The sequence below is a fragment of the Carcharhinus amblyrhynchos genome, chromosome 1, assembly GCF_965287045.1.
Source record: "Carcharhinus amblyrhynchos chromosome 1, sCarAmb.v2.hapA, whole genome shotgun sequence".
NCBI lineage: Eukaryota > Metazoa > Chordata > Chondrichthyes > Carcharhiniformes > Carcharhinidae > Carcharhinus > Carcharhinus amblyrhynchos.
In genome coordinates, this window is record NC_137324.1 from 180,923,573 (window position 1) to 180,947,187 (window position 23,615).

The window sequence follows — 23,615 nt, forward strand, 5'->3', positions numbered from 1 at the left end:
GAAGAGTGAAGTGAAACATCTTGATAGGAAGAATGAGGAGAGCAATATAAACTAAATGGTACAATTTTAAAATTGGTGCGGTAACCAAAAATACTGGGGTGTTTGAGCACAAACCTTTGGAAGTGGCAAGACAAGTTGAGAATGTTATTAATAAAATATACAGGAGGCTTTAATCCATTAAGACAGGCATAAAAAAAGGAAGGCTGTTATGGTAAATCTTCATAACACTGGCTGGAGTTGCAATGTTCTGGCAAGTTCCACATAGCAGAATTTAGAAATGGATTTCACAGTATTAGAGAGGATGTTTAAGAGATTTAGAACGATACCAAATATGAAAGACCTTCATTATGCAGAGAAACCAGAAAAGTTGGTTTATTCTAATTCCCAATGACACAAGTGTCAGTAACCATAAGACAAAGAACAAAGAAAATTACAGCACAGGAACAGGCCCTTCGGCCCTCCTAGTCTCCACCGACCGTGCTGTCCGACTGAACCAAAACCCCCTAACCTTCCGGGAACCATATTCCTCTATTCCCATCCTATTTATGTATTTGTCCCAATGTACCTTAAAAGTCACTATCATATCTGCTTCGAAAACCTCCCCTGGCAGCGAGTTCCAGGTGCCCTCTGTTAAAAAAAAACTTGCCTCGTACCTCTCTTTTAAACCTTGTCCCTCACATCTTAAACTATCATACCCCTATTGGAATCATTCAACACTCCAATTTAAATCAGAGTCTTTGGATGATTTCAACTCTCTTAGTAGAGTAACTATAGTACTGACCCCCCTCCCCACTACCCTTCAGCTCCAACAAACCCAATTATCTCCCGATCACATCCCCATCCTGTGATTAGCACCCTAACTATCTGAATACCCTCCTAGAAAATCACCAAGTTATACCAACCTGCCATAAAAAAATTATGATATTAAAATCAGACAGATCATTCAGTTTTGACCTTGGTATCAAACCTGGACATGACAAAGGCACACCTGACTCAGTAGACACTACAAAGTCCTCCTCTGAGGAGTTGTACCCGAACTGGGGAGGTGTTCCATAGACAAGTCAAGCAACACCTGAAATGTCATTCAGAATTATCCCTTTCAAAGTCCCAGACTCCTCCATCACTACTCTATCAACAGAACAGATTCAGCAGCGGTGAGGTGTTGGCACAGTGGTATATAGTAGGGACTGAGTAGTCTTGGGGGTCGTCAACATTGACTCCAGACCTCATGAAGTCTCATGACATCAAGTCAAACACAGACAAGGAAACCTCCTGTTTATCACCACTTACCATCTTCCCTCAGCTAATGAACCAATACTCTACCACGTGAAACTTGGAAAAACACTGAGGGTAGCAAGGGAACAGAATATACTGCGTGAAAGATTTGAATATAAATCACTCGTATAATTTGGTATCATCACTACTGTAGTTACTAAAATATCCACTGCTGCCAGAATAGCTCAGTGATTGGTGGTGAGAACACCACCATGAGGGGAAAAAATATTTCACCTCATTCCCATCAATCTATCTTTTGAAAGTGCATGATAACATTGGTAGGAGTTTTTGTGAAGTCTTAACACTGAGGCATACATGCTAAATGAGAACAGATATACCTCGGCATATCTAAAAATGAGGTGTCAACCTGATGATGCTAACAAACAGGACTACTTGCATGCCAAACAGCATAAACTGCAAGTGATAGACAGAGCTAAGTGATCCCACAATCAACGGATCAGATCCAAGCTCTGAAGTGCTGCCACATCCAGTCATGAACGGTGGTGGACAATTAAACAATTCAATGGAGGAGAAGGTTCCACAAATATCCCCATCCTCAATGATGGAGGCAGCACATCAGTGCAAAAGTGGGACCACTTAGCTCTGTCTATCACTTGCAGTTTATGCTGTTTGGCATGCAAGTAGTCCTGTTTGTTAGCATCATCAGGCTGACACCTCATTTTTAGATATGCCGAGGTATATCTGTTCTCATTTAGCATGTATGCCTCAGTGTTAAGACAAGACTTCACAAAAACTCCTACCAATGTTATAATGCACTTTCAAAAGGCTGAAACATTCACAACAATCTTCAGCCAGAAGGGCCAAATGGATGATCTATTTCAACCTCCTTTAGTGGTTCCCAGTATCTCGGATGCCAGTCTCCAGCAAATTTGATTCATTCCATGTGATATCAAGAAACGGTTGGAGACACGAGATGCTGCAAAGGCAATGGGCCCTGATAACGTTCTGGCAATAGTACTGAAGATTTGTGCTCCAGAACATGTTGCTCCCCTAGCCAAGTTATTCCAATACAGTTACAACACTGGCTCCTACCGGACAATGTGGAAAATTGCCCAGGTATGTCCTGTACATAAAAGCAGGACAAATCTGGCCAATTACTTCCCAGCCTATTCGCAATCATCAGTAAACTGATGAAAGGGGTCATCAATAGTACTATCAAGTAACACCTGCTCAGCAATAACCTGCTCAGTGACACTCGGTTTGGGTTTCACCAGGGTCACTCAGCTCTTGACCTCATTATAACCTTGGTTCAAACATGAACGAAAGAGCTGAATTCCAGAGACGAGATTGACAGCCCTTGACATCAAGACTGCATTCGATCCGCATTGGGGCAGCACTGTGGCACAGTGGTTAACACTGATGCCTCACAGCATCAGGGACCCAGGTTCAATTCCGGCCTCGGGCCCCTGTCTGTGTGGAGTTTGCACATCTTTGGAGTGTGGGAGGAAACTGGAACACCTGAAGAAAACCCACACAGACGCAGGGAGAACATGCAAACTTCACACAGTCACCTAAGTCCGGAATTGAACCTGGGTCCCTGGAGCTGTTAGACAACAGTGCAACCACTGTGCCATCGTGCCACCGCAAAGGGTTAGAAAGGGTAGATCCAGCATGTTCCTGATGGTGGGGGAGTTCAGAACTAGAGAGTCATAATTTGAGGATAAGGGGTAAACCTTTTAGGACTGAGGTGAGGAGAAATGTCTTCACCCAGAGGCGGTGGTGAATGTGTGGAATTCACTACCACAGAATGTAGTTGAGGCCAAAACGTTATCTGATTTCAAGAAGCAATTAGGTATAGGTTTTGGGCTAAAGAATGATGGGATATGGGGGAGGGAAGGGATCGGGATATTGAATTTGATTATCAGTTATGATCATAATGAGTGGTGGAGCAAGCTCAAAAGGTCGAATGGCCTGCCCCTGCTTCTAATTTCTGTGTTTCTTCCCTCTAACATAAGGTCAAGAGTGCAAATATTCAATGACGATTGAAAAATATTCAATTTCATTCACAACTCTTCAGAGGCTGAAGCAGTTTGTGTCTGCATGCAAGATCCGGACAACATTCAGGATAGGTTTAGTAAGTGGCAAGGAACACTCACACCATCCAAATGTCAAGCAATGACCAACTCCAATAAGACAAAGTCTAATCTCTCCCCTTCTCCTCACCCATCAAGCTTGCAATCCCAACTGCTCATCCCATGTCCCCACTGGGGTCACGACCCACAGTTTGATGCATAAATACCGTCGCTGCAAGAACGATCAGACGTTGGGCTTTTTGCAATGAGTGAATCAACATATCTGATTCTCCAAAACCTGCCCATTATTTGCAATGTACCAATCAGATTGATGAACAGTTGCCAGGATGAGTGCAGCTCTAACACCACTCAAGAAGCTTGACCATCCGTTACAAACGAAACTGCTTGACCAGCACCTCACACTGTGGTTGCTGTGTGTGCAGTCTGAAAAATGAACTGCAACAACTTGTTAAGTCTGCTTAAGCAGCACCCCACAAATGCACAACCTCTACTACACAGGACAAGGGCAGCATGTGAATGGGAATACAATCATCCCCATTCCACACACCATGCTGACATAGAAATATTTTGCCGTTCTTTCATTAGTACTGAGTCAAAGAACTGGAACACCCTCCCTAACAGTGCTGTGGGAGTGCTTTTACCACACTGACTGAAATGGCTCAAGAAGTTCTAGGATTCTATGATTCTCAGGTGGCTCTTTGCCACCTTTTCCAGCACAATTAGGAATAAGTACCACAAAAGGCAATGACAAACCACTGCAGTACATTGCCAAACATATCCATGGGCCAATCCAATGGAAGCTCACGGTTGCCAATGCCATCTTAGGGCATGGTACCTGAAAGAGGAGAAATAAATTTTTTTTAATATTCCAATTCAATCCAATCAAGTCCAATTCAGAGTCTCAACAAGCTGACAAGACAGGGCTCTCACCTCCTGTCTTGGGCTTGATCTACATGATCCAAGCTGATTGGAGTAGGTGTAGCTCCTCCTCCAAGGCTTGATCTCATATGCATCTTAGCCAAAAGGCCAAGATACCGCTTTAAAAAATTGCTCCAAATGAAGCTGAGATGTAACCTAATGACTTCCACCAAATGCAGCATGTCGATACTACACTTGATCTTAGCCAAAAGCCAAGAAGCGAAGGTCAGGCTTAACTGCTCCTTGACACCGGATCTCCTGCTTCCCACTTCTCAGATCCTGGCCAAAAATGCTGATCTTGCCAGCAATATCCAGCCCAGGAAATGAAGAATTGGATACAAAGGCCTGAACCAATTCCAAAGCATAATACAGTGAGATTCTTTGTGTCAGAAACACTGTTATTATGTCACACATAAATAATTATCACTCAGACAGCTCCTGTGGAACTATGTGCAGTTTCCATATTGACAACAGGAAAGCAAAGGAAAAAATAAGCAATAAAAAAGTCCGAAACAAAAACAAATGCAATCAGCAAATATAATAATGCTGTAAAGAGCAACATTTAAAGTTTTTTTTAAAGTTTATTTATTAATGTCACAAGCAGGCTAACATTAACATTGCAATGAAGTTACTGTGAAAATCTCCTAGTTGCCCCACTCCGGTGCCTGTTTGGGTACACTGAGGGAGAATTTTAGCATAACCAATACTATAAGGGCAATTCAATCAAAACACCAGTAAGTTAGAACCATATCATCTGTACATTGCACAAAGAGGCTATTTGACCCATTGAGTCTGCACTGACCCTCCAAAAATAATCTCACCCTCCCCTCCATCCTATCACATAAACCCATGCATTTTTCATGGCTAATTCACCTAATTTACCCATCTTGGGACACTAAGGTGCAATTTAGCATGGCCAATCCACCCAACCTGCACAGCTTTGGAGTGTAGAAGGAAACCCACGCACCTGGAGGAAATCCATGCAGAGACAGAGACAGTCATCCAAGGTCAGAATCAAACCCACATCCTTCGCGCTGTGAGGCAGCATGCTAACCACTGTTCTACCCTACCTTTTGTTGATAGAGTAATGGAGCATACCCAGATCTAGGCTAGTGGATTTAAGAAATTATCACAAAATTTACTCAGGCTCTGGATTTACTAGCTACGATGATGAGATGCCAGCGTTGGACTGGGGTAAGCACAGTAAGAAGTCTCAGAACACTAGGTTAAAGTCCAACAGGGTTTATTTGATAGCACAAGCCACAAGCTTTCAGAGCGCTGCTCCTTCATCAGAACATAAGAAATAGGAGCAGGAGTAGGCCATCTAGCCCCTCGAGCCTGCCCCGCCATTCAACAAGATCGTGGCTGATCTGTCGTGGCTCAGTTCCACATTCCCGCCCTCTCCCCATAACCCTTAATTCCCTTGCCGATCAAAAACCTATCAACCCGCGTCTTAAAAATATTGAGCGAGGCAGCCTCCACCACTTCAACGGGCAGAGAATTCCAGAGATTCACCACCCTTTGAGTGAAGAAGTTCCTTACCCCAGTCCAACGCTGGCATCTCATCATCGCAGCTAGTAAATCCAGAACCTGAGTAAATTTTGTGATAATTTTGTGATAAACCACCCCCCCTTTATCTTGAGGCTGTGCCCTCTAGTCCTACTGTCCTTTCTGAGCGGGAAGAGCCTCTCCACCTCTATCCTATCCATCCCATTCATCATCTTATATGTCTCAATGAGATCTCCCCTCATTCTTCTAAACTCTAACGAGTACAAGTCTAGTTTATTCAGCCTCTCCTCATAGTTTAACCCCCTCAACTCCGGAATCAGCCTAGTAAACCTCCTCTGCACTCCCTCCAAGGCCAAAATATCCTTGCGTAAGTGCTGCGACCAAAACTGCACACAGTACTCCAGCTGCGGCCTCACCAGTGCCCTATACATCTGCAGCAAGACCTCCCTACTTTTATATTCAATCCCCCTCGCTATGAAGGCCAGCATCCCATTCGCCTTCCTGACCACCTGCTGCACCTGCAGGCTGGGTTTTTGCGACTCATGCACAAGGACCCCAAGGTCCCTCTGCACCATCGCATGCTGCAGTTTTTCGCCACGTAAGTAATAGTCCTTCCTATCAAAGTGGACAACCTCACATTTGCCAACATTAAATTCCATTTGCCAGTTCCTGGCCCATTCACCCAGCCTATCTAGGTCCTTCTGCAGACTCTCCACATCCTCCGCACAATTTGCCATTCCACCAATCTTGGTGTCATCAGCAAATTTCGACACCTCACACTTGGTTCCCTCCTCCAGATCATCTATATAAATGGTAAATAGCTGAGGCCCCAGCACCGACCCCTGGGGCACTCCACTAGTCATCAACCACCAATCCGAATAGCACCCATTGACCCCCACTCTCTGCCTCCTATTTGACAGCCAATCCTCTATCCACGCTAACATCCTACCCCCAACTCCATGCCCCCTGACCTTCTGTAATAACCTCTTGTGAGGCACCTTGTCAAACGCCTTCTGAAAATCAGGTGAGTGGGAGTTCTGTTCACAAAGAGGGCATATAAAAACACAAACTCAATTTACAAAATAATGGTTAGAATGCAAGTCTTTACAAGTAAACAAGTCTTAAAAGTACAGACAATGTGAGTGGAGAGAGGATTAAGCATAAGTTGAAGATCATAGATCATAGAACACTACAGTTCAGAAAGAAGCCCTTCGACCCATCGAGTCTGCACCGACCATAATCCCACCCAGGACCTACCCCATATCCCCATATACTACACCCACTAATCCCTCTAACCTACGCATTTGTAGACACTAAGGGGCAACTTCTTAGCTTGGCCAATCAACCTAACCGCATTGTCTCCAGCCAGGATAGTTAGTGAGATTATGCAAGCCCAGGCAAGTTGTGGGGGTTACAGATACACTATCTGTACTTAACCCTCTCTCTCCAATCACATTGTCTGTACCTTTAAAATTTGATGACCTGTAAAGACTCGCATTCCAACCATTATTTTGTAAATTGAGTGTGTGTCTTTATATGTCCTGTTTGTGAGCAGAACTCCTACTCACCTGATGAAGGAGCAGTGCTCTGAAAGCTTGTGGCTTGTGCTAACAAATAAATCTGTTGGACTTTAACCTGGTGTTCTGAGACTTCTTACTGTGTTTAATAGCTGTTGCAGTGAAAAGTAAAATGTAATTGAATAAAGAGTTTCCACTGTTACACAGCATAATCCTGTTAAATCAGAATCAATTCGTCTGAATTACTGAATAATTCTAATTACACAAAAAAGTTTTCCACACCACTCCATTTTAAAATAATTCCTTAATTAAAATTACTGATTTAATTGATTCCTTTTTGACAAATTAATAATTATCATCTGGTATGTTGTTTAGGTTTTGTGCCCTCAGGATGTCCAAAAGCATTATATGGATTAATTTTTGAAGTTAAATTTCCTTCCTTGCGTAAGAAATTAACAGCTAACTTGCACAAAGCAGAATAACAAATAAGAAGAATAACCAGCTGATTTGTTTTTGGTGATATTGCCTGAGAGATCTACTGGCCAGATGAGATATTTATTGAACATTTTGCATCTATCTTCACCAAGGAAAATGATGCTATCCAGGTCACGGTGAAAAAAGTGGTAATAAATACAGAAGAAGGATTTAAATTTGGCAAGAAGGAGGAATTAGATAGACTGTCTGTAGTTAAACTGATAAACACCAAGACCAAATGAGATGCATCTAAGGACGCTGAGGGAACATTACAGTGCAGAACAGGCCCTTCGGCCCACGATGAGAGTGGAAGTTGCAGAGGCATTGCCCAGAAGTTACCAATCTTCCTTAACAGGGTGCAGAGGCCAGTCAGTTTAGCTTTGGTGGTAGGGAGACTTCTTTGAAACAATAATTCAGTGCAAGATTGTCACTTGAATTGCCACTTGGACAAATTTGGGTTAATTAAGGAAAACCAGCATAAATTTGTTTGGGAAAATCATCTTTAACTAACTTGCTGGAGCTTTTTGAAGAGGTAACAGAGAGGGTTGAAGTGGACATTTGTGTACATGGACTAGGCACTCAACAAGCAAGAGTACAGCTTATGAAAGCAATGAAAAGACCAACACAAAAGGAATTATTTTAAATGCAGTGATGTGTTCTAATTTGGACACTGTCAAATAGCAGCTAATAACTTAATAGGTTGCCCTCTTCTACTAAAAACACTATGAAATTCTCAACCAATAAATAGATAGATAAACTTAAAATTTGTAAGGACAGTGTATTCTATTATGAATGCAATAAACCGCTCAGCTCTGCAATAAAGATCAAGTTTGTCACAGAACACCACAGCACAATCTAAATCAGTATTCTGAGAATGAGAAGCCATCCCAACAAGCACAACTAATATTAATAACCTACAGGATACCGTTACCCTCAAGTAATAAAGGTATCAGCCTTCTCAGTCCATCTTGGTCTATATCAACAAAATCACCTTGAAAATAATTTAGAACACGGAATACTATTTTGCACCATCTCAATAATCAAGTAGTTACATTCAGAGCAAAAACTGGATGTGGTGTAAATCATGAGGAGTGCCTCAAATTCCCTCTTGACACAACGAAAACTACAACAAATTCACAATCTCTTAATACATCTTAACAAATCATTAAAAAACCAACAATGAATAAGCAGAGATCACCAAACAATCTCTAAAAATGTTAGCAATGATGTACAATAACTGCAAGCAGGTGCAATATAAATTAAAGGCATCAATGGTAGGTAAATTATTGGAAGGAGTACTAAGAGATAGGATCTACAAATACTTGCCTAGGCAGGGACTTATTAGGGAGGGTCAACATGACTTTGTGCATGGTAGGTCATGTTTAACCAATCTATTAGACTTTTTTGAGGAGATTACCAGGAAAGTGGATGAAGGGAAGGCAGTGGATGTTGTCTACATGGACTTCAGTAAGGCCTTTAACAAGGTCCTGCACGGGAGGTTAGTTAAGAAGGTTCAGTTGCCAGGTATACATAGAGAGGTAGTAATGTGGATCAGACATTGGCTCAGTGGAAGAAGCCAAAGAGCAGCAGTGGAGGATTGCTTCTCTGAGTGGAGGCCTATGGCTCGTGGTGCGCCACAGGGATCAGTGCGGGTCCATTGTTGTTTGTCATCTTTTTCAATGATCTGGATGATAATGTGGTAAATTGGATCAGCAAATTTGCTGATGATACAAAGATTGGAGGTGTAGTGGATAGCGAGGAAGGTTTTCAAAGTTTGCTGAGGGATTTGGACCAGCTAGAAAAATGGGCTGAAAAATGACAGATGGAGTTTAATGCAGACAAGTGTGAGGTATTGCACTTTGGAAGGACAAACCAAGGTTGAACATATAAGGTAAATGGTAGGACTCTGAAGAGTGCAGTAGAACAGAGGGATCTGGGAATACAGATACACAATTCCCCAAAAGTGGCGTCACAGGTAGATAGGATCGTAAAGAGTGCTTTTGGAACTTCAGCCTTCATAAATCCAAGTATTGAGTATAAGCATTGGAATGCTATGGTGAGGTTGTATAAGACATTGGTGAGACCGAATTTAGAGTATTGTGTGCAATTTTGGTCACCTAATTACAGGAAGGATATTAATACGGTTGAAAGAATGCAGAGAAGGTTTACAAGGATGTTGCCGGGACTTGAGAAACTGAGTTACAGAGAGAGATTGAATAGGTTAGGACTTTATTCCCTGGAGCATAGAAGAACGAGGGAAGATTTGATAGAGGTGTATAAAATTATGATGGGTATAGATAGAGAGAATACAAGCAGGCTTTTTCCACTGAGGCTAGGGGAGAAAAAAACTAGAGGACATGGGTTAAGGGTGAAGGGGGAGAAGTTTAGAGGGAATATTAGGGGGGGCTCCTTCGCTTAGAGAGTGGTGGGAGTGTGGAATGAGCTGCCAGATGAAGTGGTAAATGCGGACTCACTTTTAACATTTAAGAAAAACTTGGACAGGTACATGGATGAGAGGGTGTGGAGGGATATAGCCCAGGTGCAGGTCAGTGGGACTAGGGAGAAAAACGGTTTGGCACAGGCAAGAAGGGCCAAAGGGCCTGTTTCTGTGCTGTAATGTTCTAAAGTTCTAATTTAAAATTACAAATTACACCATGTTAATTAATACCATATGAACTGGCATGTTAGTTTTTCAATGCTGGAAAGGGGAAACTGAGGACACATTATTAAGTAGGTGTCTGCAATGTCCACTGGACGGCCGGTTCATAATGCAGAGTGACACCAACTACGGGGGTTTAATTCATTATCAGCTGAGGTTATTCATGAAGGTCCTGCCTTCTCAGTCTTGCCCCTCACCTGAGGTATGGTGACCCTCAGGTTAAATCAGCACCACTGAGCTCTCCCCCTCAAAGGGGAAAGCAGCCTATGGTCATCTGGGATTGTGGCAACTTTACCTTTACATGACAAGAGCTTTATATCTTTTGAAAGCAATAACAATCTACAGGATACTCAAGCATGGTAACAATTGCAATGCAAATACAACATTAAGTATACACTGGTTCTGGCGAAACCAAAAATATCTGTCTTCTTGAATAGGCCATCAGATTTTGAACTATTCTGATACTTAAGTTCAGTTTTTATCATATAGACATTTGTAAATAAGGCAAGACCAAGTCCAGCCAACATTTACACCAATCAGTTTGGCTATCCAGCTCTCAATCCAGGAAATGAGAAACAGATCAAATATATTGTTTGAACAAAAGAAGTTCAGAGTTGTAGCTTAATGTTCTGACACTGAAGTAGGTTTTTATTTCAATCAACAAAATTTATATTAAGATAGGGCTTGATATAGATGTATTCAAGAGACAGCTGGATATAGCACTTGGGGCGAATGGGATCAAAAGTTATGAGGAGAAAGCAGGATTATACTATCGAGTTGGATGATCAGCCATAATTGTAATAAATCGTGGAGCAGATTTGAAGGGTCAAATGACCTCCTTCTGCTCCTACCTTCCTCGTTTCTATGTTTCCAGATCTCACTAATGGCAAAACGTTTCACGCCAAAAGACAAAACCTCAAATCCAATTTGTTGAGTTCATAAAGGAAAAATCAATATTTTGCTTCAGGAATGCTGACTTTAAATTGAAAAGGGGAATAAAAACGTGGCAAAAAAGTGATCAAATTTTCTTTTGCAGAATGCAATCAAAAATGTTGTCTTAAAATGACTTCCAGGACTAAATCACAATGAACCTTGGCAAACTTGTTCCAGAATGATTGGTGTTTTTCACTCAATCCACTGGAGTAAATATTCACAAAAGCAGAAGCAAAGCAAATTTGGTGGCATGGTGGCACAATGGTTAGTGCTGCTGCCTCACAGCACCAGGGACCCAGGTTCAATTCCAGCTTCCAGTTACTGTCTGTGCTGAGTCTGCACATTCTCCCCGTGTCTGCGTAGGTTTCCTCAGGGTGCTCTGGTTTCCTCCCACAGTCCAAAGGTGTGCAAGCTAGGTTGATTGGCCATGCTAAATTTACCTTAATGTCAGGGGGATTAGCAGGGTAAATATGTGGGGTTGCAGGAATAGGGTCTGAGTGGGATTGTGGTCAGTGCAGAATCGATGGGCCAAATGGCCTCCTTCTACATTGTAGGGATTCTATGGTTCAAATGCTCCCTAAATATTCTCCAGTCTTGGCTTTCCAAATAACTCAAGTGGGTTAGTCCAGTAAAGATTGAGATTTCGGGAGACAGAGGTTAAAACAGTGAGACTTTGGGAGAGACAGGTTAAAACAACAAGACATCAGAGGAGGGAGAGGTTAAAACAAAGAACAGAACAGGCCCTTTGGCCCACCAAGACGATACTGATCACACTGTCCTATCTAGACCAACCGCTTGTATTCCTCTATTCCCCATCTGTTCATGTGTCTATCCAGATAAGTCTCAAATGTCACTAACATGTCCGTCTCAACCACCTCACTTGGCAGTGCATTCCAGGCCACCACCACCATCTGTGTAAAAAAATCTCCCACACACATCTCAACTGAACCTTTCCCCCCTTTCCCTGAACTTGTGCCCCTTGTAATTGTCATTTCTGCCTTGGGAAAAAGCTTCCAACTGTTCATCCTTTCTATGCCCCTCATAATTTTATGAATTTCCATCAGGTTGCCCTTCAGCCTCTGTCTTTTCAGGGGCAGCAATCCCAGTTTATTCAATCTCTCCTCATAGCTAATACCCTCCAAAACATTTCCCGCTGCCTTGGCAAAGCAGCCGGCATAATTAAGGACCCCATTCACCTGGACGTACCCTCTTCCACCTTCTTCTGTCGGGAAAAAAATACAAAAGTTGGAAATCACATACCAACCAACTCAAGAACAATTTCTTCCCTGCTGCCATCAGACCTTTGAATGGACTTATCTCGCATAGCGTTGATGTTTCTCTACACCCTAGCTATGATTGTAACACTACATTCTGCACTCCCTCATTTCCTTCTCTATGAATGGTATGTTTTGTCTGTATAGCGCACAAGAAACAATATTTTTCACTGTATACTAATACATGTGACAATAATAAATCAAACCAAATCATCCTGGTAAACCGTTTCTGTACTCCTCCAAAGCCTGCACATCCTTCTGGGAATGTGGCCACCAGAATTGGACACAGTATTCGGAATGTGGCCGAACTAACATTTTATGTAACTATAACATAATTTGCCAACTTTTATACTCGATGCCCTGCCGATGAAGACAAGCATGCCATACGCTTTCTTTACTATCTTTTCCACCTGTACTGCCTATTTTAAGGATCTGTCAGCCTGAACTCCCAGGTCTCTGTGTGTCTCTGCTCCTGATGGTTCTGCCATTTATTTTACCTGAATTGGATCTACCAAAACACATCATCTTGCTTTATCCAAATAAAACCGCATCTGCCATTTCTCTGCCCAATTTTGCAGACTATCCATATCTTGCTGTATTCTCTTACAATCTCCATCACGATCCGCAACTTCACCAATCTTGGTATCATCTGCAAACTTGCTAATCAGATCAGCTACGTTTTCTTCCAAATCATTTATATGCAGTCCAAACAGCAGAGGTCCCAGCACTGATCCTGTGGAACACTACTAGCAAACTACCCAGCCTTCAAGAGACAATGACCACGACACCACACAACCCTGCCGCAGCAATCTTTGCAAAATGTGCCTGATCATCGACACGGATGCCATCATCTCATGCGAGAACACCATGACTCGGCCAAGTTTGTCTACTTGATACGCTGCAGGAAATGATGTCCCAAGGCATGGTACATTGGGGAGACCATGCAGATGCTATGACAATGGATGAATGAACACTGCTCGACAATCACCAGGCAAGACTGTTCTCTGCCCGTTGGGGAACACTTCAGTGGTCATGGGCATTTGGCCTCTGATCTTCGGGTAAGCGTTCTCCAAGGCGGCCTTTACGACACACAACGCAGAGTCGCTGAGCAGAGACTGATAGCCAAGTTCCACACACAACGACGGCTTCAACTGGGCTCTTGGGTTCACGTCACTCCATCTGTAACCCCACGACTTGCCTGTGCTTGCAAAATCTCATTAACTGCCCTGGCTGGAGACAATACACATCTCTTGAACCTGTGTGCTTAACCCTCTTCCCACTCACGTTGTCTGTAGGACTTAATTACCTGTAAAGATTTGCATTCCAACCATTATTTTGTAGATTGAGTTTGTGTCTATATGTCCTGTTTGTAAACAGAACTCCCACTTACCTGATGAAGGAGCACTGCTCCAAAACCGATAAACCTGTTCGACTTTAACTTGGTGTTATGAGACTTCTTATTGTGAACATCACTAGTTACAGACCTCCATTCACAAAACACCCTTCCACCACTATCCTCTATCTTTTATGGCCAAGCCAGTTCCGAATCCATCCAGCTACTTCACTCTTAATCTCACGTGATTTAATCTTTTGCACCAACCAGCCATAAGGACCTTAACAAATGCTTTACTAAAATCCATGCAGTCACCATCCACGACCCGTCCCTCAATAATCATTGTCATCCCCTCAAAAAACTCAATTAGTGAGACATGACCTCCATCATACGGAACCATGCTGCCCGTCGCTAATCAGACCATTCAGTTCCAAATATACATAGACTCTATCCTTAAGAATCTTCTCCAACAATTTCACAATCACTGAAGCTCACTGGCCTATAATTATCTGCATGATCCTTGTTACCCTTCTTAAATAATGGGGGAACATTAGCTATCCTCCAGTTCTCTGGGGTCTCACCCGAGGAAACAAAGACTTCTGATAGGAGCCCAAAAATTTCCTCTTGTCTCCCTCACTAATCTGGAATAGGTGCCATCTGGTCTTGGGGATTTGTCTATCTTAATGCTTTCAATATAAGAACATAAGAAATAGGAGGAGTAGGCCACCTAGCCTCTCGAGCCTGCCCCGCCATTCAATAAGATCATGGCTGATCTGAAGTGGCTCAGTTCCACTTTCCCGCCCTCTCCCCATAACCCTTAATCCCCTTGCCTACCAAAAACCTATCTACCCGCGTCTTAAATATATTTAGCGAGGTAGCCTCCACCACTTCAACGGGCAGAGAATTCCAGAGATTCACCACCCTTTGAGTGAAGAAGTTCCTCCTCAAGTCTGTTCTAAACTGTTCCCCCCTTATCTTGAGGCTGTGCCCTCTAGTCCTGCTGTCCTTTCTGAGCAGGAAGAACCTCTCCACCTCTACCCTATCCATCCCCTTCATCATCTTATACGTCTCAATAAGATCCCCCCTCATCCTTCTAAACTCCAACGAGTACAAGCCCCGTCTATTCAGCCTCTCTTCATAGCTCAACCCCCTCAACTCCGGTATCAGCCTAGTGAACCTCCTCTGCACTCCCTCTGAGGCCAAAATATCCTTGCACAAGTGCAGCGGCCCAAACTGTACACAGTACTCCAGCTGCGGCCTCACCAGTGCCCTGTACAGTTGCAGCAAGACCTCCCTACTTTTACATTCAATCCCCCTCGCTATGAAGGGGGATTGAATATAAAAGTAGGGAGGTCTAACACTTCCTCCCTCGTAATGATAACTTGCTCGAGAAGGTTTACCACCCCTCTGAGACACCATCAATCGATGCGTCCCTCTCCTTTGTGAATACCAATGCAAAATACTCATGAAGGATCTCACCCACTTCCTTTGGTTCTATGCATAATTTCCCTACCTTGTACTTGAGTGGACCACCTCTTCTCTAGCTATCCTCTTGCTCCTAATATATGTATAAAATGCCTTGGGATTTTCCTTAATCCTGTTTGTCAAGGACATCTTGTGACCCTTTTTGCCCTCCTAACTTCCTGTTTGAGCTGTTTTCTACTTTCCCTGTATTCTTCACGTGCTTCATCTGTTTTTAGTTGCCTAGAACTTACGTATGCATCCTTTTTCTTTTTGACTAGACTTGCAATTTCTCTCATCATCCATGGTTCCCAAATCCTGCCTTACCTGATTTTCCTTTTCACAAGCACATGCCTGTCCTGTGCTCCGATTAACTGCTCCTTAAAAGATTCCCAGATGCCAGATGTGGATTTACCCTCAAAAAGACTCTCCCAAACAGCAGCCTCCAAATCCTGCCTAAACTGGTTGTAGTTAGCCTTCCCCCAATTTAGCACCTTAAGCCTAGCACAACATTCTTCTTTCCCATGAGTATCCAAAAACTTGCGGAATTGTGGTCACTGTTCGCCATATTTTTCCCCACTGCAACTTTGATGACCTGACCAGGCTCATTCCCCAGCACCAGGTCCAGTATAGCCCTTTCTCTTGTTGGACTATCTGCATGTTGTTCCGAAAAGCCCTCCTGGGCACACTTAAATTCCTCATTATCTGGACCTGTTGCCCTAAGGGATTTCCAGTCATTATGAGGAAAATTAAAATCTCTCACTACAACCCTATTTCTACATCTGTCCAGAATCTGCTCACATATCTGTTCAACTTCCCATGGGCTGTTCGGAGGCCTGTAGTACACCCCTATCATAGTGACTGCACCTTTCCTGTTTCTGAGCTCTACCCCCAGTGTCTCATTACATGATTCTTCCAAGGTGTCCTCCCTCTATACAGCTGTAACATTGTTCCCTAACCAACACTGCAACTCCCCCACCTCTTCTGCCTTGCCTAAAAAACCTATATCCTAGAACATTTAGCTGCCAGTCCTGTCCCTCTTTTAACCAAGTCTCTTACTGCAGCCACATCTGAGTTAGAACATAAGAACATAAGAAATAGGAGCAGGAGTAGGCCATCTAGCCCTTCGAGCCTGCCCCACCATTCAATAAGATCATGGCTGATCTGTCGTGGCTCAGTTCCACTTTCCCGCTTTCTCCCCATAACCCTTAATCCCCTCTCTTATCAAAAACCCATCAACCCGCGTCTTAAAAATATTTAGCGAGGTAGCCTCCACCACTTCAACGGGCAGAGAATTCCAGAGATTCACCACCCTTTGAGTGAAGAAGTTCCTCCTCAACTCCGTTCTAAACCGCCCCCCTTTTATCTTGAGGCTGTGCCCCCTAGTCCTACTGTCTTTTTTGAGCGGGAAGAGTCTCTCCACCTTTATCCTATCCATCCCATTCATCATCTTATACGTCTCAATGAAATCTCCCCTCATTCTTCTAAACTCCAACGAGTACAAGCCCAGTTTATTCAGCCTCTCCTCATGGCTCAACCCCCTCAACTCCGGTATCAGCCTAGTAAACCTCCTCTGCACTCCCTCCAAGGCCAAAATATCTTTGCGCAGGTGCGGCGCCCAAAACTGCACACAGTACTCCAGCTGTGGCCTCACCAATGCCCTACACAGCTGCAGCAAGACCTCCCTACTTTTATATTCAATCCCCCTCGCTATGAAGGCCAGCATCCCATTCGCCTTCCTGACCACCTGCTGCACCTGCAAGCTGGGTTTTTGCGACTCATGCACAAGGACCCCGAGGTCCCTCTGCACCGTCGCCTGCTGCAGTTTTTCGCCCCGTAAGTAATAATCCTTCCTACCATTATTCCTACCAAAGTGGACGACCTCACACTTGCCAACATTCAATTCCATTTGCCATTTCCTGGCCCATTCGCCCAGCCTACCTAGATCCTTCTGCAGACTCTCCACACCCTCCACACAATTTGCCGTTCCCCCAATCTTGGTGTCATCAGCAAATTTCGACACCCTACACTCGGTTCCCTCCTCCAGATCATCTATATAAATGGTAAAAAGCTGAGGCCCCAGCACCGACCCCTGGGGCACTCCACTAGTCACCATCCGCCAATCCGAATAGCACCCGTTGACCCCCACTCTCTGCCTCCTATTTGACAACCAATCCTCTATCCAAGCTAACACCCTACCCCCAACTCCATGTCCCTCGACCTTCTGCAATAACCTCTTGTGAGGTACTTTGTCAAACGCCTTCTGAAAATCTAGAAAGACCACATCCACCGGCTCTCCTCTATCCACCGCCCTAGACACATCCTCATAGAATTCCAGTAAATTTGTCAGACACGACTTCCCTTTAATGAAGCCGTGCTGCTCTGTGCATGAATCAAGGCTCTAAGTTCATTTGTCATAACTGTTATATTCCTTGCATTGAAGCAGATGCACTCCAGGCCTCCAGGCCCACTGAGTTCGACCTCCCCCAGCCTGCTCTTCCTCTTAGCTAGCCTGTCCTTGGTCCCATGCTCAGCCCCAGTCTCTACACTTGCTGGCCTACTATCTTGATTCCCAACCCCCTGCCACACAAGTTTAAATTCACCCGAACCACGCTAGCAAACCTCCCAGCCAGGATATTGATCTTCTACCTAACTCCCTAAACTGCCATTGCAGGACCTCGCTACTCTTTCTATCTATGTCATTCATACCAATGTGGACAATGACATCTGTTTGATTTCCCTCCTGTTTTAGGATGTACCCCCTCAGAGACACCCAGGACCCTGCCACCAGGGAGGCAAATTATCATCCTGGAGTTCCTTTCACAGCCACAGAAGCAACGATCTGTGGCCCTGACTTTTGAATCTCCTACCACTATTGCTTTGCTATGCTTTGTAGCTTCCCTTCATGCAGCAGGGCTAACTGTGGTGCCTTCGCTCTGTCCATTACTGTTCTGTCCCCTGATGGACTTTCCTCCACATCAGTATCCAAAACAGTTAGACTTCGGGGCAGAGAGAGGTCAAAACAGGGAGGATGTGGGAGAGAGAGAGGTTAAAACAGGGAGGCTTTGGTAGAGAGACAGGTTAAAACAGGGTGACTTAGGGAGAGAGAGGGGTTAAAACAGGAGGCTTTGGGAGACAAAGGTTAGAACAGCAAGACTTCAGGGGAGAGAGAGGTTGCATTATCCCACTTGTCACAGCCTGCCAACCTGAAAATTACTCCTTTATTCCTGTTCTCTCATCCTAGGGACTAATTTAGTGAACCTTTGCTGTAGCACCTCTAAGGCAAGTGTATCTATATGGAGACCAAATCTGCATATTGTATCCCAGATGTAGACTCATCTGTGCAATTGTAGCAAGGCTTCTTTATTGTTGTAGTTCAATCCACTTGCAATAATAGCTAAAATGCCAATTGGCTTATCAATTGCTTGCTGCACCTGCACACACATTCAAGTCTCTCAACATTAATACTTGCAAGTTTCACACCTTTTAAACAAAAGGTTATGCTTTTGTATTCTATTAAAGTGAACAACTTCACATTTCCTTCCATTGTACTTCACCTGCCAATCATACAGCCAGGCTGAGTGAGTGTGTGACATCTCTTTGCAGCTTCTTTGTGTCCCCCTCACAGCTTGCATTCCTGTCAAGCTTTGTGTTGTCAGCAAACTTTGATATATTATTCTGTCTCTTCATGTAAATCATTCATATAGATTGTAAACAGCTGAGGCCCAGCATTAGAAGTTTAGAAGAATGTTTAGAATGAAGAAGTTTAGAATTAGGAGTTTAGAAGAATGAGGGGAGATCTCATTGAGACGTATAAGATGATGAATGGGATGGATAGGATAGAGGTGGAGAGACTCTTCCTGCTCAAAAAAGACAGTAGGACTAGGGGGCACAGCCTCAAGATAAAGGGGGGGCGGTTTAGAACGGAGTTGAGGAGGAACTTCTTCACTCAAAGGGTGGTGAATCTCTGGAATTCTCTGCCCGTTGAAGTGGTGGAGGCTACCTCGCTAAATATTTTTAAGACGCGGGTTGATGGGTTTTTGATAAGAGAGGGGATTAAGGGTTATGGGGAGAGGGCGGGAATGTGGAACTGAGCCACGACAGATCAGCCATGATCTTATTGAATGGCGGGGCAGGCTCGAAGGGCTAGATGGCCTACTCCTGCTCCTATTTCTTATTAATCCTTGTGGCATTCTAACATTCACTGCCTGGCAAAAAAATGGAAAAGCCCCATTTACGCTTTCTATCCATTAACCAATCCTCTATCCTTGCTAAAAATATTACACCCAACACAATGAGCCCTCATATAGCCTATTAATGTTGCATGTGGCACCTTAGTTTTTTTATTTGTTCACGAGATGTGAGCATCACTTGCTGGGCCAGCATTTATTGCCCATCCCCGAGGGCAGTTAAGAGTCAACCAACATTGCTGTGGACATGTAGGCGACACACGCTCCCACCCGCTCGGCTTTCTCTCTCACGCACGTACTCTCTCTCTCGCACTCCTGAGTATCTATCTTCACGTGCCTGTAGTCCCTGATTGTTTGCGGCTCTTCAAATCACAGCCTGTTTCAATCCCATGTTTCCTGCTGATAGGATCTACGGTGAGCCTATCAGCAGCAAATGAAGAAGAGAAACAGTCTCCTGTAAAATTCTTCAAACTCACTCAGTACCCTCACCAGCATTTTCACCAATCAATCTGGGGCCACACGCAGCTTGAACAATCCAACCTGACATATTCTGTCGCTTTCAATGTGATCACCTCGCATTCTCCAAAATTCTAGAAAACACTGGTCCAGTTTCCCAAAGCTCTCCGAATAGGGCAGTCCTGCCATCCCTGGAGCAAGTCTGTTGAACCTTTGTTGCACTCCCTCTGTGGCAATGATATCCTTTCTAAGGTCAAGGGACTAAAACAGAACTCTTGGTGCAGTCTAACCAAGCTCCTTTACAATTAAAGCAAGACTTTGCTACTCCTGTACTGCATCCTTTGCGACAAATGTTAACAGACTATTTGCCTTCCTAGTTGTTTGCAGTGTCTGCACGTTAGCTTTCAGCGACTTATTTATGAGAGCACCCTTTGTACATCTACACTTTCTAATTTCTTATCATTGAAAAATACACTGCACATTTCTTCCTCCTACTAAAAATCTTTTTCCATATTATACTCACCAGCTTCTGCAAGTTGTTGCTCCTCATCTCAATTTTAAATCTACTGCCTCTACACCTATGACCTCTTGTTTGAGATTGCCCCAAAAGGGAAACAGAGTGCCCCAGGGGTCGGTGCTGGGGCCTCAGCTATTTACCATTTATATAGATGATCTGGAGGAGGGAACTGAGTGTAGGGTGTCGAAATTTGCCGATGACACCAAGATTCGTGGAACGGCAAATTGTGCGGAGGGTGTGGAGAGTTTGCAGAAGGATCTAGGTAGGCTGGGCGAATGGGCCAGGAAATGGCAAATGGAATTTAATGTTGGCAAGTGTGAGGTGGTCCACTTTGGTAGGAATAATGGTAGGAAGGATTATTACTTACGTGGAGAAAAACTGCAGCAGGCGACGGTGCAGAGGGACCTCGGGGTCCTTGTGCATGAGTCGCAAAAACCCAGCTTGCAGGTGCAGCAGGTGGTCAGGAAGGCGAATGGGATGCTGGCCTTCATAGCGAGAGGGATTGACTATAAAAGTAGGGAGGTCTTGCTGCGGCTGTATAAGGCATTGGTGAGGCCGCAGCTGGAGTACTGTGTGTAGTTTTGGGCGCCGTACTTACGCAAGGATATTTTGGCCTTGGAGGGAGCGCAGAGGAGGTTTACTAGGCTGATGCCGGAGTTGAGGGGGTTGAGCTATGAGGAGAGGCTGAATAAATTAGGCTTGTACTCGTTAGAGTTTAGAAGAATGAGGGGAGATCTCATTGAGACGTACAAGATGATGAATGGGATGGATGGGATAGAGGTGGAGAGACTCTTCCCGCTCAGAAAGGATAGTAGGACTAGGGGGCACAGCCTCAAGATAAAGGGGGGGGGGCGGTTTAGAACGGAGTTGAGGAGGAACTTCTTCACTCAAAGGGTGGTGAATCTCTGGAATTCTCTGCCTGTTGAAGTGGTGGAGACTACCTCGCTAAATATTTTTAAGAAGCGGGTTGATGGGTTTTTGATAAGAGAGGGGATTAAGGGTTATGGGGAGAGGGCGGGAAGGTGGAACTGAGCCACGACAGATCAGCCATGATCTTATTGAATGGCGGGGCAGGCTCGAAGGGCTACATGGCCTACTCCTGCTCCTATTTCTTATGTTCTTATTTGGTCACTTTATTTTATCAATCCCTTTTGGTATTTTATATATTTCAAACAGATACCCTCTCATCCTCCTAAACTACGAGTATAAACCCAAACTGTTTAATCTCTCACATGTAAACCTTTTCATCCCCGGAATCATAAGAACATAAGAAATAGGAGCAGGAGTAAGCCATCTAGCCCCTCGAGCCTGCCCCACCATTCAATAAGATCATGGCTGATCTGTCGTGGCTCAGTTCCACATTCCCGCCCTCTCCCCATAACCCTTAATCCCCTCTCTTATCAAAAACCCATCAACCCGCGTCTTAAAAATATTTAGCGAGGTAGCCTCCACCACTTCAACGGGCAGAGAATTCCAGAGATTCACCACCCTTTGAGTGAAGAAGTTCTTCCTCAACTCCGTTCTAAACCGCGCCCCCTTTATCTTGAGGCTGTGCCCCCTAGTCCTACTGTCCTTTCTGAGCGGGAAGAGCCTCTCCACCTCTATCCTATCCATCCCATTCATCATCTTATATGTCTCAATGAGATCTCCCCTCATTCTTCTAAACTCTAACGAGTACAAGCCCAGTTTATTCAGCCTCTCCTCATAGTTCAACCCCCTCAACTCCAGTATCAGCCTAGTAAACCTCCTCTGAGCTCCCTCCAAGGCCAAAATATCCTTGCGTAAGTGCGGCGACCAAAACTGCACACAGTACTCCAGCTGCGGCCTCACCAGTGCCCTATACAGCTGCAGCAAGGCCTCCCTACTTTTATATTCAATCCCCCTCGCTATGAAGGCCAGCATCCCATTTGCCTTCCTGATCACCTGCTGCATCTGCAAGCTGGGTTTTTGCGACTCATGCACAAGGACCCCGAGGTCCCTCTGCACCGTTGCATGCTGCAGTTTTTCGCCACGTAAGAAATAGTCCTTCCTACCATTATTCCTACCAAAGTGGACAGCCTCACATTTGCCAACATTAAATTCTATTTGCCAGTTCCTGGCCCATTCGCCCAGCCTGTCTAGATCCTTCTGCAGACTCTCCACACCCTCCGCACAATTTGCCGTTCCACCAATCTTGGTGTCATCAGCAAATTTCGACATCTCACACTTGGTTCCCTCCTCCAGATCATCTATATAAATGGTAAATAGCTGAGGCCCCACCACCGACTCCTGGGGCACTCCACCAGTCACCAACCGCCAATCTGAATAGCACCCATTGACCCGCACTCTCTGCCTCCTATCTGACAGCCAATCCTCTATCCACGCTAACACCCTACCCCCAACTCCATGCCCCCTGACCTTCTGTAATAACCTCTTGTGAGGCACCTTGTCAAACGCCTTCTGAAAATCAAGAAACACCACATCCACCGGCTCTCCTCTATCTATGTGCCCTAGACACATCCTCATAGGACTCCAACAAATTCGTCAGACACGACTTCCCCTTAATGAAACCATGCTGCGTCTGCTCTATCAAACAATTCTCCTCAAGACGCCTCGCTATTTTCTCCTTGATCACAGATTCTAACATTTTACCTACAACAGACGTTAAACTAACCGGCGTATAATTCCCTGCCTTTTGCCTGCCACCCTTCTTAAACAACGGCGTAACATTAGCTGTTTTTCAATCTTCCGGCACTTCCCTGGAATCCAGCGACGTTTGGAAAATAATCACCAAGGCATCCACTGCCACCTCCGCCATTTCTTTCAGAACCCTTGGATGCATTCCATCCGGTCCTGGGGACTTGTCCACAATCAGTCCCTCCAGTCTGTCGAGCACCACCTCTCTAGTAACAATAACGTTATTCAGGCACTCCACTCCTACCATCGTTAACATCCTATCCATCGTTAACACCCAGCAAATTATTCACGTCCTCCTCCGTGAAGACCGAAACAAAAAAGTTATTCAAGGCCTCAGCCATTTCCCCATCCCCTACCACTAAGCCCCCC

At 44.4% G+C, this 23,615-nt stretch overlaps 1 protein-coding gene across 2 annotated transcripts in view; it reads right to left on the minus strand.

Moving 5' to 3' along the window:
• The window catches only part of pcgf3 (polycomb group ring finger 3), a 138,698-nt gene that overhangs the window by 110,873 nt on the left and 4,210 nt on the right, over positions 1–23,615 (minus strand). The gene's annotated exons all lie outside the window — the stretch shown is intronic.